Source organism: Parasteatoda tepidariorum, chromosome 5 (genome assembly GCF_982258835.1).
Source record: "Parasteatoda tepidariorum strain Cologne lab strain chromosome 5, Ptep-v5.0, whole genome shotgun sequence".
Classification (NCBI taxonomy): domain Eukaryota; kingdom Metazoa; phylum Arthropoda; class Arachnida; order Araneae; family Theridiidae; genus Parasteatoda; species Parasteatoda tepidariorum.
The window spans coordinates 100998572-101017130 of NC_141759.1; the positions used below are offsets into that span (position 1 = coordinate 100998572).

Genomic DNA, 18559 nt, shown 5'->3' on the forward strand with positions numbered 1-18559 from the left:
TTTATTTGTAATTGTCATAACAAATCGTAATTATTTACACTGTGATCTTTAATGAATTTGTTATATCTCGATGATTTTATTGTTTTGGTATTAGCAAAGCATGATTATTTCTAAAAACAATTAATTTTATTCAGTTTAAATTTTGAAAATAATGGGTAATCGTCTGGTTATGTTATAGTTCTTCTTTAATTCAGAGACATTTGTTGTGCGTGCGTATTTTTGTTACCTAATTGTATTTGTTGCTTAATTTAACAAATTGTTAGAATTGTTATTGACAGTTGAAGAAACGCAAGAGAATCTTCTTTAAATATGATAAAGCAGACTTTTTTTTTATTTCTAACTAATGCTGATTTCGAACACACTTGAATGCATTATAATTAGAAAGAGATAATTTTATTGTTGTAGTTAATTTTTATTTATTTATTGATCTATTAAAAAAAATTGCGTTGCAATCTTTTTGGAAAATTTTATAAACGTTGTTGAACAGCCGATCCAATTGTTTGAGTTTGCGACTGCTGATGTCCAACTTCGTAGCCTTGTAATTTTGAACCCGATTCAGAAGACAAGAGAACGCCTGTATCGAGCATTCTGGAGAAATTTGCTTTCGCGGACCACTTTTTTGATTGAACTAATCCGCATTTGCGTTACATGGAGAGGAGGATCACGAAAGCCTCCCGCGGTTAGTCTGACGGCAAGGGTAACCAATGATCCGCCAAAGAGGATATTTTACGTCAGCACCGTGGTAGGTGCAAGCCGGATACGGAAATCGTGTCGAGCAGTCATCGCTGGGAATCGAACCCGGCTCACCTCGTTGGAAGGTGAATGCTCTATCCCCTGAGCCACCGCGGCTCTTTTTGCAATATTGCCAAAAGGCTTAAATACTTCAAACAACGCTTTTATTTCGCATCGCATAAAAAAAGAGATTATAAATATTTTAGGAAGGGCGCCAGTGGGAGATTTGCCATAGGCGCTTCCTTTCATAGATACGCCTCTGCCCCTAATTCACATATAAAAATTTCCTCCAGCAGAAATGTTTGGACCATTGACCCTTTCTTAGGGACCAAGTTTGAAATTTATAATTTAATATTGAAGGTAGTTAGACGGCTTCGAAATGAAAACCCCACTTCGACATTTTATTTATAATTTTTTTTTAATCATTATTCCATTATGTGTTCTTTAACAAAGAAAGGTGCACGATTCCACGCATAGAATTCATATTCCTCGTTAAACTGTGCTACCGTTAAGTGCTCGACTTCGCGTGCAGGTCGTTGGGCTACCGAAGCGGGGTTGCCATCCCCTCTGCCGAGGATCAATATTGTGATGGCATGTCTTCGGATCTTCCTCAGGGATGCTTCCCAGACCGTCGCCAATAGCCTATTGTGCAGCTCTAGTGTGACGTAAATGTAACTACAACTACAACAGGTTTTCATCAATAAAGTGAATGGCTCTTAAGCACAATCGAGTTCAGAGGTTGGAAATCTCTACTGTAGCAAAATTGGGCAGTCGACAGCTATAGCTAATGTGGAACTTTCAAACCAAAATATAGTTGTAATAACTAATAAACTTCATTTGTTGTTAATGCTTTTAAGAAAACAATTGGAACTGAAACCAACGAAGTATGAGGAAACAATTTATAATTTTTATTTGAGAACAAATATTTTGTGTTAGAATTTTAAGATTTCAAAATTTTAGCTGGACACTTGAAAATTTAAAGTGCATGATTTTTTAAAGATAGAGTTTAACCTATTATATCTTTTCATTATTTTCTTGCATAATTTTAGTAATGAAATATGAAAAGAAAGCACTTTCGTGGAAATATGCAGCTCTCCCGTATAACTTGTACAATCTTTGACTCTCCTTCCGTCATTTGATACAATGAAAAAACAGGCTTTGCAAAGAGACAGGAGACAAGGCCTGTTTTACCAAAAGAAGAGCTTCCTATAACTGAAGAATGATGCAGCATAAATCAAGAATAATTTCATGCTTGTGTAATCGGAGGTGAACGATTTTCGGTAAATATTAAAATGAAAGTACCACTTAGGGTGACCCTGGGTAATTCAGGATCACTCTGTTTCTGGGGTAAATAAGGATCACCTAAGTTTTATTTAAACAAGAATTATTTTTTTTAAAATTTGAGACATGAACAAGAATGTTTGTACACTTTACAAAAGTATAACTACATTTACTTAATACAGTAAAACCTGTCTATAACGATACTGTAGGGACCTAAATAAAATATTGTTATAGGCAGGTTATCGTTATAGACAGGTTTGAAATTTAAAAGTATTCGTTTAATACTAATGATAAATTAAACTTCTTTTATAGGCTCCAAATGAAAATTTTACTTAGAAACAGCACACAAGAAAAATTTACTTACAATTTTATGAATCAAAACAGAAATTATTTAGAAAAATAATCGGTTAGTTTTGTTTGCTTATTTTTGGAAGCAATTGCCATTTCCATGTACATAGATTTCAGTCCATCTAATGAATTCAAATGAACATCAGTTACATTTGGTAATGTTGCAACAAAATCTTGCAAAGTGTTAATTAGCAATATGGCATTCTCGGGTGAAATTTGAGTCCTGTTTTGAGAACAGTCAGCTGCTTCTTCCTCATCACTTTGATCATCCGGGATAACTTCTGCTAAAATCTCTTCATCACTTGCGCCACTGAAAACCAACACATCATTATCTAAATTTAAAAATTCATCTGCGTTAAATAGAAATGATGTATTAGATGATCTTTGGAAATCACTGACAATCAAATTTAAGCCTGCCACACATTTTTCTTCTTCATCAGTGATTTCAGTTCCAACGGTAGAAAAATCGGAATAGAACTATCAACTATCAAAAGAGGAAAAATTATCTTTGTAGACATGTTTAACTGAAAAGTGATTATCGCTATAAACAGGTTAAAAATACATTGAGTAAATAGGAATTTCACCGGAACCTCAAGGAAATATCGCTATAGACAGGTTTATCGTTATAGACAGTATCGTTATACACAGGTTTCACTGTAATAGTTTTTTGTTTAATCTAACAAAATAAGTATCTTTTAAACTGCTTTATTTATTTTCCGTTTCAAAGATGGGTTTTAAAATGTGCACAAATCTGCAAAGATATCCTTCTCTTAATATAAATATTTTGAGTTTTTTTCTTTGATTTAAAAATAGTGTCAGCTTATGTTTAATTGTTTCACATCTGCTGCAAACATTATTATTGATCATAGGAAACTATATCAAATGTTGTCCCCTACAGATGGGGTAATTCCTGATCTTCTTTCTTCTTATAAATAGTATAGATAATAAATAGCTAATTGTCTTTTTTTAAATAGCAGTTCATATTTATTAAGTGGAACAATTATAAAATATATTTTAACTGTAATCACAAAATTTGTTTTTAACTCTGTACAAAACAAGTGTGCGCGGAAAAATCGCTGGAAATTTTGAAAATTACACAAATTCTAAACATAAAAAAATTTATTACATAAATGATGCAAAATACAGAAATTGCACAAATAATTAAAAAAGCTTAAAATTACACAAGAAAAGTATTTCTTTGAATTTCAAGCAATATAAATATTTTTATTTAAATGAACAGAATTTTGGTACAAAGTATTGTACATTGTCAGATTATTCTCAGTTATGCTTCGTCTTTCATCACTTAATACATTTGTATACTTAGAAAATGATCTTTCTTCGTCAACGCTGTTTTTAGTCACCGACAAACATCAAATTGCCAATTTTGGAGCATTCGGTCTTTGATATCCAAAACTCGATCAATTTTCCTTCACCAACGCGCAATTCCTTGACCTTTGATTTGTAAGAAGTAACTGCTCTGAAAACTCAAACATTCTACATTCGAACTACTAGTTACAAGTCCCTACTAACTACTAGTCCGCCCCCTCTCATCTAAGAAACTGATCCATATTTAAGAAATCACAAGAAGCCGTCTAGGAAAAATTAACTGGATATGTAGAAAGGCAGTAGAAATTTCATTGCCCAGTGCAATAGCATGTATAACAATTTTTCTGTCCAAGATTTGATTTATCACATTTTCCTTCTTTTGTGATTCCAATTTCTTTTGTACTCTTACTGACTTCAGGAAGGTAATTACTCTCCCTAAGTGTAGAAAGACCACCTTAGTTGACAAGATTGTGATTATCTCTTATCTCTGAACTATTTTCATGTCATTTCGCTATTGATTCACTCCACTAAATATCTAATCAATTTTACATGTTCAATTTGAGGTTCAGGAAAATAAAAAATTCTGTTTAATAAAAATAATAAATAAAAAATGAAGGAAAAAAAATCAAATCTTAAGCAATTTTCACGCAAGTCAAGACATATTGATAAACTCACACACTTTAGGAAAAAAGATGACAATTTCGCGGAAATTCACGCCGCGACAGACCTGCAGCCCTAATTATAAGTTCTATCAACAATTTGGTATGTAAGATTTAGTGTTGTCGTAGGCCATTAAGGCCTACCACATTAGAGATTTTTTTTAGTGAACTTACTCACTTTTAGGGAATTTTTTAAAATGTACAGAAACCAGGAGAATATTGATTAAAACAGTAGACTAGGAGAAACTGGCAAAATCCAGTAGTCTACAAGAAAATCCAGTAGAGTCAGTTATACATTTCGAGTTGGTCCCTTTCTGTGATTTTTTTTTTTTTTTTTAGTTTCTTGCAGCCGCTTACCGGAAGCTGCCAAGACTTAGCGAGTATTCTGCCACTGATCACGATACGGAAATCTTCCTCTGAATATTAACATTTGCTCTTTCTCCTCTTTAGCAGATCTATTTACTTATAATTACTAGTCCCAGGTATGCCACAGAGGACTAAAAATTTAATAAGTGATAGAAACTCATTGAATTTTTATTTATTTATTAACTCTTTAATTTTTCAAACATGACTACCACAACGACTTATACATTTCAAATAACAAAATATTCAATAATCAAAACATAATTTGCATTCTCTTTCAACAGTAAACTGTAAAAATATGCTGTAAATAATTGGTAATTTCAATCTCTTTTAATGAAATTTTAGATTTTATTAGTCACCACTTCTTCCATTTTTGGTCACCTGTGGCAACCCAGTGATCGTTATTTTAAAATATCTTTTAACACATTCTCATCTAAACTTCAAAGCTGAATCAACAGAAATTCGTCAAGGACAAAAAGAAAACAAAAATGTTACTTGATTTCAGGCTTATTAGAGTACAGAATTCCATGTTTTTGAAAACAATTTCATTAAATTCAAATTGCATGGTGCATAGCCTTTTGAAAAAGTGCTTAAAGGTGCTTATTTTCGTTATTTAAAAGCCCTTAAAGGTACTTTCAAAAGCTGCTTAATTTTACCTTTTCAAAAATGAGATTTTTTTCTTTACCATGTCGATTTAGCCACGTAATATGCAAAAGCGTGCTATTAACATTGTTCTATTCAATTATTTCACGATTCATTCAACCACAATCATTTTACATGTTTGATGAAATATTTGCCAGTCTGTATGTGCATGTATATTGAGCTGGTTTCGGTGAGATTATAGCACTCTAATGTGCAACTCTGCTGCATTTTGCAAGACATTCTCGATTTTAGGCTTCCTTTTCCACCCTCTGATGTCGAACTGAAAAATCTCTCGATAAATTTGTAACGGCTACTATAATCAAGAAAAGCGTTGTTTGTCAGAAACTAGTTATTTTATCATGATCATCTAAAGTCTTTTAAAATTATTTTGCATTTTGTTAATGTATATAGTGCTTAAAAAGTACTTAAAATGTGCTTATTTTTTGTTTAAAGATTTGGCTACGCACTCTGAATTGAATTCAACAAGCAGCATGAGAATTTTGGGTACTTTTCCAATTTGTCGGCGCAGGCGTCAAAAATGCCACATCACCATGCACAAGTAAATTCAATTGTTTTTATTTTAATTACTGTTATTTATTTATTTACTTTTAATTTTTTTTTAGCTAGTAGATATTTTTTTAAATAAAAATGAATGGGCCGGGATAGCCTGGTTGGTAGGGCACTGGGCTCATGTCCAAGAGCTCGTGAGTTCGATTCCAGGCTGGCCGAAGATTACCAGTGTAGTAAATGGTGACTCATGCACGTTAAATCTGTCGAGTCGTAAAGTCCCCCATGTTCCCATTACAAATCAATACCTCTGGGAGTACTGATCCAGGAGTTTCTTTGTCTTCTGGATTGGTTCAAAATTACAAAGCTACGGAGTTGAACATTAGTAGTCGTATACCCAAAATCGGGTTGGCTGTTTAACGACGGATATAAAATAAAATAAAAATGAATAAATAAACAAAATAGTTGGATTTACTTATGCCAACAAAATGGAAAAGTACTGAATTTTGTGTACAATTTTTGAATAATTTATATTTGAAATTTGATTTTATATGCATTAAATTAAGCTGGCATTTTAACAATAATAATTTTTGTCTGATTACCTTGGGGCAGAGAGAGTTCTCTGTAAATTCTGTTGCCAAAGGTCCTAAAAAATAATATTCAAAAACTTTGTTACTATGTTAAAAATCTGCTTTAAAAATTTTACCAATAAAAATTCATTATAGGTTCATAGACTTCACTATTAAAGCAATACAAAACTGATGAACAAATAAGATGGTGGATCTGGTGTAGACGTCCTATTTGTAAAGTGAGTTTTTTCATAGTTCTAAATTTTTATGTTAAGATTATTGTTAAACAGAGTTTAGTATTATTATTATTTAAGTTTGTTTCTCAATTGAGCCTCAAATTTTAATCAAATCATGGATTGATGTGAATGTTAGTTTGGCATCCCTTTTTGAAGTTTTTTTTTTTATTTCTTAATAACTAGTGAGGAGAGGAACTAAATATTCACTAGGAGTCAGGGTTTTATTTTATAACTGCCTATTGAACAGCCGACCCAATTTCAGCTTACGACTCCCATTGTTTTACTCCGTAGCAGGGTTGGCAGGTTTTTGACATGTGACAGTTTTTGACAGTTTAAACCGTCACGTCAAAAACCTCACTGTCAAAAGTTCAGAAATGTCAAAAACCTATATTCATATGTGAAATTTAATTAATACATAAAATTTATATATTTTTTATAAAGGATAGTGTTTCTAAATATGTTCTAGAAAAAATAAATTTAAAATTTTGAAGAAACACTTATATTTTGAATAGTAACCAAAATCTTGTACTTTTGAAAACTCACATCTTTTGTAATATTATGTATTCATTTTCATGTGTTATTGAAAATCTGCAGTGATATTATTAAGAAATTTATTTATAACCAAATTTAGTGTATAGTATAGATTATACTAAAAATTAGACATTTTTAAAGATAAACATGAGCAGTTTTGCACATTAGACATCTTCTTTTAAAGAAAAATCTTTTTAATATTCTTTTAAATCTTCTTAATAATCTTTTTAACATAAGACAATACAAATTTAAGTGCTTTCTGTTAAATACACAGAGTAGTTAGTGTCGATTTACAGTATATTCAGCCTATTCATTTACTATGCTGAAAATTTAGTTTATCCAAATACTTGTGAATTTCATTTTGCTGAATACTATATAGTTTTGTTGAATATCTAAATATTCAGCTGTTGAATAATTACTTCTTGCTTTCAAGATATGCATTATTTGTATTCTTAATACAAGTGGAGAAAAAAAAACTAAGAGGTAAAAATTGTTCTAAAATGATAAGTGTAATAATTATAAATAAATATAATAAACAATATGAATTATATTTATCATTATTCACAAATATAACTACTTTTAAATTCAAATTAACATACTGGATAATAAAGATATTCGGTATAACATCAAAAAAATTTTTTATACACTTGTATTAAGTTTGTATTTATACAACATAACTTGTAAGTTCCTTATAAATATTAGTTATATGTTCCTTATATGTCAAAAATGCATAGTAATAAACTTTTAATTTTCTGAAGTATCAAAAAAAAATTTTTTTTTTCAAAATATAAATATTTAAAAAAATTTTCTGCAAAATTTTTCTGCACATGCATTTGAATATAAATTTCTGAGATTTTAAATCTGTTATTTTACCTTAATTTTTATTAAAAATATTTTAAAACCTGCTGATTACCTATAGTATAATTAACTTTAAATATAATGCATGGCAGCTGTTGGTAGTTTTGAAGTTTATATATTTTCTTGGCAAACTTCAGTTTTTGACGGTTTAAACCAGTATTATACCCTTGTCATGTCAAAAACCACTTTTTGATGTCAAAAACCCAACCCTGCTCCGTAGCCCTGAATTTTGAACCAGAAAATTAGGAAACTTCCAAATCAAGCATTGGAACAAACTAGCCTTCATGGAGGACTTTTTGATGGAATTAACTCATGTTTGCATTACATGGAGAGAACTATGAAAACCTCCCATGGTTAACCTGACGCAAAAGAGACTCTAACTTCCCCGTCTACCACTGGAAATATTTTCTGTCAGTATTGTGGTCAGTACGAGCTGGGTGTGCAATCGATATCGACCAGCCATGACTGAGATTGAAACAAAGATCAGCTCATTGGGAGGCAAGCGCTCTAAATAGATAGCCGTTAATAAGTGTGTTTAATAAGGAAATTTTGTCCTTAAATTTTATCGTTTGGACATTTAGCATTGATTTAGGTGTTGGGAATGCAGTAAAAAAATATAAGTGTTTGTGTAAGCCTTTTCAGAATATTCTTTCACAAAAAAAGTTTTTTTGCTCTGTTATAAAAATTAAATATTGTGGTTAAAAATAGCATTTTGAAATTAATCATAGCTTAAAGGTTTTGGCAAGAAAAATAATATTTAAATGGCATTGATGCCTGACAGTTACATTCTAATTTCTAACCCTGCTAAGAGTATTTTGACTGCTTTAAGAAATATTACTCAAATTCGACGTTATCTATATATACATCTGATGATTACTAGCAAAGGACATTCATTAGGAAACATATTGGACCAAAAAAATGCAAAATGAGGAAAAAGGTAATGGTAAAAAATATATGAGTTTCAAAACGAAATATTTTACTTAACAGTTAATTTTATGTTTCGCAAACTATGAAAACAGAGTATCCACAAAGTGAAAGAAACCTAAAATTGTTAAGGAATTCTATGTCAGGGTAAAAAGTTGGGGAATGCTAAATTTTTATCTAAAAATCAAGAAACGTTCTGAAGCAAGTGCAAAGATTTAATTTTTACTATGCAATGCCAGAGCTCATTCTAGGCAGGGTAAGCAGGGCCAGGGTTCCCACGGTCCTTGAGAGTCCTTGAAAGTCCTTGAATTTTTTTTGTGCTAAATTTAGGTCCTTGAAAGTGCTTGAAAAACGTCTTAGGTCCTTGAAAAACTTGATAGGTCCTTGAATTTGTCCAATACTGCCGACGGCCCTTTTTATAAAACACCCGCGGATCTTTCTCGTTCTTTCTGTTTTGTTCCCGAGCTCTCTCACGTGGTTTTTAACGCCACCGTTTCTAACCGGGCCTAGCGTCTTGGTGTCTGCCAAGCGCGCGGAGCACAGCAGACAATCAATGCGTTCGGGGCGAGACTCCACTTCATCTTCTGTCGCATATGCTTAGATCTTCTTTTTTCTTATCGAAACTGGAATACTCTCGAATTTCGTAACAATATGTACCTTGTAGTTTTCAATAAATTTGCCGTTTTACCATCCGCACTTGTCCTTACGTTTGCGTCATTTCAAAACTTTATTGTAAAGCGTATTCGCAAAGGCACGGCTTCGTATTTGTGTTATGTAGTTTAGACTAGTTATGCCTGGGAAGTGCTATTTTAATCCCCAATGGATGGATAATCAAGTTTATAAAGAATGGATTTTATCGATGCCCGAAAAGAAGTTCAGAGCCAAGTGCCAATTATGCATGAAGGAGATCGATATCGCGAAAATGGAAGAATCTGCTCTGAAATCACACATGAAAGAAAGGTAAAACAAAAGAGCAGTGTCATGCCTTGAGTTCTCTTTTTCCAAAGACATTAACGTCTAATTCATCTGGTGTAAATACTCCTTCAACATCGTGTGCCGCATGTAAAACAGAAAGTTTAGTGGCCGAGGTAACATTGTCTTATCTGGTCAAAAGGAATGTGCTTGATACTGAAATTCTCTGGAGTCTGAAGTGTATCACTAGTAATTATTCATGTAACTCCTGTGAAGGGATTAGTAAATTGTTCTCCAAAATGTTTGCTGATAGCTGTATAGCGAGAAAATTTTTTTGTAGTGCCACAAAGTGAGCCTATTTGGGCTCCTTTGGATTGGCACTATACTTCAAAGGGATTCTTATAAATGAGCTGAAGAATGTTGATTGCTACACTGTACTCTTTGATGAGACGTTAAATCAGTCTCTACAATCTAAGCAGATGGACCTTATGGTAAGGAATTGATAATAAAGTTTGCACTAAGTATCTTACCTCCCAATTTATGGGTCATGGAACTGCAGAAAATATTTTGTCCTCTTTTTACAAATGCATGGATGATGGTTAAAAGCTCTCTAAAATACTTCAATTATCCATGGATGGACCCTATGTCAATTGGAAATTCTATTAGAAGCTTCAGTGTGAATTAAAAGAGAAATATTCCCACCAGGTCATATTCATTGGCAGTTGTGGATTACACATAACGAATAATACTTTTAAACATGGTGAAAATGGGATATGTTCCTTCTAATTTTTATTTTCAGAAAGAATTGTTGCTGCATAACATTTAGAGAAGGTTGTGTAAATTATGGATGAATAATTTCAGAAACTATGTTTAATAGAGGAGGGGGGGGGGTTATGGAATACCTAAGATTTAGCTCTGTCTTTCATGCAGCCTTCACATGGAAATACACAGGATTAAAGGATTTTACCATTAACACCTCATTACCATTAGTTATAGATTGTGCTGAAAATGATTTTGTGAATTAATATGTAAAACCAGTAGGGTTGTTTTTAAAAAAATATAAATTTTAGTCCATAATACATATACTCTCTTCTCTCTATATAGGCAAAGCATTTAGGTATTATATTTGAAATTAATTATTGCCACAACAAGCATTGTTGCTTCTAGTAAAATAGAAGAGAATAATTTTTAAAATTGGTCTTAGATTAAGGTCCTTGAAAATTTTGTTGAGGTCCTTGAAAAGTCCTGGAAAGTCCTTGAATTTCAATCTCATCATAGAGTGGGAACCCTGAGGGCGCACATCCTGCTGTCCTTTTAGTCAAAAAAATCCACCCTGTTGCCTCTGAAGTAAATTAGTGCCCTGATATAATAGACTCCATACCCTTTTTGCCCTTTCTTTCCTCAACCCTTCTTTGTTTTTTCCCCAAACTCTACTATGGATTTCTTAAACTTTTGTTATTTTCAACTCTTTTTATTTATTTTGTCATTGCTGTCAATATATGGGATTTATATGGGAAAGGAAAAATAGCCATCACACCCCCTTGTTGCACTTGTCTTTGAAATTTTGCAGTTACTTCCACTATCATTAAATCATAATTATTGTTAATCATTTAAATTATTAAATCATAACTACAGACACTTAAAAACATGCATTTCAAATAAGGGTCATTCCATGTCAGTTCATCCAGCCGTGGCACCCACCGTCCCAGATTTTGATGAAAATTTGTACACTTATAGAGTTTTTTTGTGCTGATTTCAAAAATATCAATTATATTTAAATCGGTTAATGAGTTTAAAAGTTATAAGAATTTATATTTTTGCCAAAATGGCACATTTACCGCCATTTTGATTCATGCATCAAAGGCTATTAATGATTGTAACTCACCTTTTTTTAATTTTGTTCAGAATAAAGTAATCTGTCATTTAAACACTTTTTTTTGCAAATAAGTATCTTACTTATTTAATAAATGGGTCTGTTTTGCAGTTTTTCGATCAACGGAGTTGAGTAACTTCAGAAGATGATTTCTGGCAACTCGCCCCCTTCAATTTCAAAAATATTTTATTCAAAGAAAGTTGAAAGAGCAAACTAACATCTGATATAATAATTTTGATGGGCGATTCACTCACTTTTTTAAAAAAAAATATTTTTCTTATGAATTACTATGCATTAAAAGTGCTGGTAGTTTGATGATTTATAGTCCTTATGTAACTAGGGTATAATAAAATGATTATAAAAGAAATGTGTATGGTGGAAAAATATGTAAAATAAAGTAATCATTTATTAAATTATTTATTTCTTCTTTCTTTGAGCCCCCCCCCCCTCAAAAAAGAAAAGAATTTGAGACTGAACAAGACAAATACAATTTCTGGCCAGGAATTGCTGAAATTTGCTTTAGCTCTGTATGTTTTAGCCTGATCTACACTTATGACATGAAGGGAGACTTTCTTGGTCTTATTGGAAGGAGAATTAAATAAGTCACAATTTTTTTTTTTATCCATACACTAGGGGTGCACAACCTGCGGCCCGCGGGCCAAATGCGGCCCTTCGACTACTAAAGCGCGGCCCGCGAGAGCTTCTAAACACAAAAAAAAATTTAAAAAATGGCAATTTTTAATCGCAATTTTTAAGTCATCACGTTTTGACACAATCAATTTTATCAGATTCTTTAGTAAATGTACGTTTAACGCACTTTCTTTAAGCCGATTTTATCGTAAATATAAATTATTCTTTTAAACAGTTATTTCCCCTTTTCTACGTGATTTCGAAAATCCCGAATTTTTATTACGACGCGAGTTTCAGATCGCAAATTTAAATAATCACTTTTTGTGCACTTTATTTGTGACGATTTCATCTTAAATCTAAGTGATTTTTTATCTTTTTTTTGCAATTCTTTCTTTTTTTTTCAAAAATTTTTTTCGGCAGTTATTGCTATGCGTTCCCACGTATTATAAAAAATTCCAATTGTTCTATCACGACATGCAAATTTTAAATCATGCATTTGAAATGCTTTATTCGTGCTGAGTGCAGCATAAATATATTTTTTATTTCTATGCTTTTCCACATTATTTTGACGACCCCGTTATTTAACTATGATGTTATTACGACACGTGATTGTTAATTGCGCAATTAAATAATCCATTTTTGATACAGTATTTCGGTACAGTTTTATTTTAAATCCTAGTTATTTTTCCTCCGTTTTTATTTCCGCAACGAATATGATTTGGGTCGAATGTGGTATGAATTGTGATTTGATCAAAAATCAAATATTCGGTAAAAAAAAAGAAGAAGAAATCGACTGAACGTCGTACACTTGGGGCCAAATAGCAAAATCTTTTAGCAGCATAGCAACACTGAAACTAAAATTTCAATGCTCAGAATAATATTTCCTGGAAAAACGTATTCATAAATTAACTCTAAAAAATAAGGCCAATCAAGAACGTTTTTGAAAATGTCGAAAAGCGAAACAGAGAACATAAAAATCAATCTTAATTTTTGAAAAAGAATTTTAAAGCTGAACATCTCAGTTTTTCAATTACCAGAAAAAGCCAAGAAAAAAGAATTAGGAAAGAAATGCTATTAAAAATTACCACGTTATAATGAAAACGTCTAAAAAAAGGTTATTTTTAATTTAAAGAAAATAAAAAGATAGAAAAAAAGCGTTCTTAATTTTTTAAATGAAAATCTTATGCTGAAAATCTCAATTCAAATTTTTCTCATTGCCATAATTTTAGCAGAAAAAAATTGCTATAAAATAAATTTTATTAGTAACTTTACTTAAAAAAAAAAAATGCTGAGTCATAATAAAAATGCCTTAAAAAAGAAAAACAGAAAAAGCAAATTTTTCTTAGTTCCTGAAACAAAACTTTAATACTGATTATCAAACTTTTCTATGTTACTGGTTATTTATATTACAGTACAGGGAAAGAGTGATAAAAAGCTCAATTCTCAAAGTATTGAAAAAATGACAAAATTGACTTGTCTGATTATAATTTTAAAAAAAAGGAAGTAATATCTATAAAAATTCAAAAATTAAAAAAACTTGGAAAAATACATTTCTAAAAAATATTCTGCCGAATATTTGACTGATCATTCAACCAACTGAAATTTTCACAGAAGGGCCAAATACTCGTTACATCCCTCCCTAATTTAAATGCATTGTTATTGCAACTTAAGAAATTCATAAAATGACGGAAAACGTGAATTTTTGAACTGCTCACTGTTTGTAGTTTAGATTTCAATTTTTTGCTGCTTAAGTGATCTTTTTCGATAAAAAAAAGGAAACTGTTAACTATATAAAAAAAAAATCTAATAATTAATAAAATAAAATAATAAAGCACATTACAAAATAAGCATTGAATTTTATTTTGAACTATCACAGTTTTGTTTTTATTTTAGGCTTTTGTTTAAAACCTATAAATTTTCTTCAATTAAAATATTTAATTTGAATTTATGTTACTTAATTATGACTAAACTTTTTCCTACTTTCATGTGTGGGAATTGCAGTTTTTTTTTTATTTATTAGAATTTAATTCTAAAATGAATTTTCGTATTGCACGATATGATAAAAGAAAAAAAACATTTCTTTTCTTCAATGTTTAATTATTTTGATAAATCTATTGTTCATATGATAAAAATAGCATGTTTTTTTTTTGTAAAAGAAAAAGTATAAGTTTTTTTTATTTTTGAATGAATTCTAATAGTGGAACACTACTAAGTTATTGATATTACTAAGTTTATTGATAAAAAAAAAATTGAACGCTAATGTTTAAATAAACATTATTACATTTGTCATTAATATGTCTAAATAGATCTGCGGCCCTTCGTTAGCCAGCCTGCTGTGCAAGTGGCCCTTCACTCAAAAAGGTTGTGCACTCCTACCATACACGGTGACCTGGGGTAATTCCTGATCAAAAAATGCAAACATCTATTTTGTGAAAAAACTATTCAAGATAGAATTTCAATATTTACTGGAAGTTTGAGACTATATTAGATGAGTCCTATGCTACCTTCTCTTGTTTGAAAATCTAATTAGAATTTAAAAGATTTTAAATTTTTAGTGATCAGGAATTACCCCTTCTCTTGATCATTTCTGGGGTCCTGGTCCTGATCACTTCTGGGGTAATTAAATACTGATCACCAGTTTTTATAGTAAAGAGGTTGTTTAAAAATAATTATACAATGTTAGTTAACAAATAAGACATCAAGATCAAACAAATAAACCAAAGAGATGTTTAAGCAGCTAATAAAACGATTTATTTAAAAGCAAGAATAAAGAATAACACTTTAAATTTTCCAAAAATCTATGCATCGTACCATACATTTTAGACAAGCAGCCAACTCATTCTCATGTTCTGTTGGAATATAAGAAAGAGTTCCCAGGAAAATTTCTTTTGCTGGATTTTTTAACTTCATTAAGTGAGAGTGTAAAGTTAAGTAAGGTATGTCTACAGCTCTGACAGTAGCTCTCACGCTGAAATTTCATTTTCAATCATTAAAAGAAATTCACTAATTTTGCTTTCTAGAAGCTTAGTATTTTTTTCAGTCTTATAATTTCTCACCATATTTATGTTAGAAAAATTTATAAACTTAAAAATTATTCTAACAATGTACACACATAAAATTAAGATAAAAGCAAGGTAAGGCAAACCAGAAATGGTGCAAATCAGAACACATTTGTCTTGTATACAGTTAAAAGCAAATTTTGTGATTGCAGTTAAAATATATTTTATGGTTGTTCCACTTAATAAATATGAACTGTTATTTAAGAAAAGACAATTAGCTATTTTTAATACTATTTATAAAAAGAAATGACAATGATTAGGAATTACCCCAGTGATCAATAATTAGCCCATTTGTAGGGGGCAACATTTGATATAGTTTCCTATAATTAATTAAAATGTTTACAGATCTAAAACAATTAAACAAAAGCTTACACTATATTTATATCAAAGAAAGAGAAAGTAACTCAAAATATTTATTATTAAGGGAAGGAGGGGGATCTTTGCAGAAATGTGCACATTTTGAAACCCATCTTTGAAATGGAAAATACAGAAAGCAGTTTAAAAGATACTTATTTTGTTAGATTAAACAAAAAACTATAATAAAGTAAATGTAGTTATACTTTAAAAAATGTACAAGCATTCTTGTCTATGTCTCAAATTTAAAAAAATAAATAATTTTTTTTAAATAAAACTTAGGTGATCATTATTTACCCCAGAAACAGAGTGATCGTGAATTACCCCGGGTCACTCTACATATTTCATACTGATACAAGAGATACTCCTTATGTATGAGGCATATAGTTGAACTTTCCTTAAAATCTAAATAGCTCCTAAATGAAATAAGTTATATATTCTCTGAAGAAAGTTCTAAAATCTTCTGTGAGTTTAAACTTCACTTAAAATCTTTCAAAGTTAATCCAATACTACATAATACTTGGGTTTTCATAATAAAACTTTTTTAAATATCAAATTCATACATTTAAAACTTTTTTATTTCTGTTCTAAATGAATGGAAATACAATTTTACTGATTTGAAGGAAAATAAATTTGACATGACACTCAATTCTGATTGGAACGAACAGAAATGTTCAGGCAGATGATACATTCTGATTAGTCAAATTTCTTTTTTGGGAAGGTAGGGATGGAATGTGTCAATAGTTTTCAGTATTTTTTTTTTCTATTCAGAAGTTTTTTTAAAAAAAAATTGGATGTATATAATTATAATAAAAGTCTTAGAGAATAAAAAGGGCCTGCAGGTATTAGTGATGCATACAAAATATCAGATAGTTAGTGATATAAAATCATTTCATTTCAATATAATTAAAATAAATAGTTTAACTTTATCAGTGTTTCAAATGAAATTTTTTAGGAGTATCTCATTACCATAACAATCATTCTGTCAAATAAAAGGATAAAATTAACTATAAATATTCATAATTTGGTCTTCAATTACATTTTAGAGTCAAACAAAATGTTTGAATTAAATTAAAGTGTACAATGATTTTTTCTGATATTATTCAACATCATAAATTCTGATTTTCTCCTTCCATAAAGATCAAAGTTAGTTCAATTAAAAAAAAAAAATTTAATGGCTGCTTTTTATTATTTGGTACTGCCCTCTACTCTTTCAGAGAAACTTTTATTTATCTTTTTTTAGATTATGATCCCTCTCATTTACCAAAACTTAGTTGATTCTGGATAAATTTATTTACAAATTTTTTTAAATTTTGTTCATTCTCAAATTTTTTCCTTTCTTTTCTTTTTTGAGGTAGGGGTGGAGGGCTCAAAGAAAGAAGAAAAAATAATTTAATAAATTATTACTTTATTTTACATATTTTTCTACCATTCACATTTTTTTTAATATCATTTTATTATACTCTAGTTACAATTAAGGACTGTAAATCATCAAACTACACTTTTAATGCATAATGATTCTTAAGAAAAATATTTTTTTTTAAAAAGTGAGTGAACCGCCCATCAAAATTTTTATATCAGATGTTAGTTTGCACTTTCAACTATCTTTGAATAAAATATTTTTGAAATTGAAGGGGGCGAGTTGCCAGAAATCATCTCCTGAAGTTACTCAACTCCATTGATCAAAAAACTGCAAAACAGACCCATTTACTAAAAAAGTAGGATATTTATTTGCAAAAAAAGTGTTTAAATGACAGATTACTTTATTCTGATCAAAATAGGAAAAAAATATTGCTCTATGACAAATATAAGGTGAGTTACAATCATTAATAGCCTTTGATGTATGAATCAAAATGGCGGCAAATGTGTCATTTTGGCAAAAATACAAATGGTTATAACTTTTAAACCCCTTAACCGATTTAAATATAATTGATATTTTTGAAATCAGCACAAAAAATTCTATAAGTGTACAAATTTTCATCAAAATCTGTGATGGTGGGTGCCATTTTTGTAAAATCCTATATGATTTGACATGGAATGACCCACAAATTACTAAGCTAATTAGCCCATTAACTCAATATATATGTTAATTTATTAATAAAAATTAGTAATTACTATGATTGCTTTGCTACTTTTAGTAACGTGAAAAAAAATAAAAATCTTTTACTAATTGACAATGTTTTTTTAATAGAACGTGTAAAGCCCATAGAAAGAAATTATTGCCTTTTTTTTAAACTTTTGCACCCTGCCCTTTTTTTCTGCCTAGAATGAGCTCTGGTAATGCAGTGTTCATGGTTAAAATTACCATTACAATTACAAATCTACGGTTCCCATACCGGTGTTTTAAAATTTCTCAAAGTACTGCTATAAACTATTGTGATTCATCTTATTTTTAAATTTATTTTTCAGAAACATTTAGAACCATTTCGATAGTGGAAATGAAAGAACAACTAATAATGTGGAAGGGCAGCATTCCAAATTAATTCGAAGGACACAAACCTACCACCAAGATATTTTCACCGTGATTGACATGCTGAAAGAAATCCAGGGGGAAAATGAAGGTGAAATGAACATGCATGTTGAGTGAACTCCCAAAAACAGAGGGTAACTTATAAAGTTCCTAATTAATGCATCTAAGCACTGAAAGAAGAATCAATATGACGGAGTACGGTTCCTGCCTCAGGGTTACCGCAGGGGGATCAAGAAGTAATAGAAACTCTTAATAGTGACAATTTAAATGTAAATTTTATTTCTA

The 18559-nt window shown here is 30.4% G+C and overlaps 1 long non-coding RNA gene across 3 annotated transcripts; it reads left to right on the plus strand.

The window, feature by feature from the left end:
• The first annotated feature begins 1492 nt into the window (after positions 1–1492).
• LOC107443001 (uncharacterized) lies at positions 1493–18353 on the plus strand. Of its 3 annotated transcripts, none has more exons than XR_011637620.2 (4): positions 1493–1616; positions 5805–5910; positions 6584–6666; positions 18214–18353. It is a non-coding gene; the product is annotated as an uncharacterized LOC107443001 (long non-coding RNA). The 3 variants fall into 3 exon arrangements; XR_015433881.1 differs by lacking the exon at positions 1493–1616 and adding an exon at positions 1873–2012; XR_011637621.2 differs by lacking the exons at positions 1493–1616; positions 5805–5910 and adding an exon at positions 1877–2012.
• Positions 18354–18559: the final 206 nt, after the last annotated feature.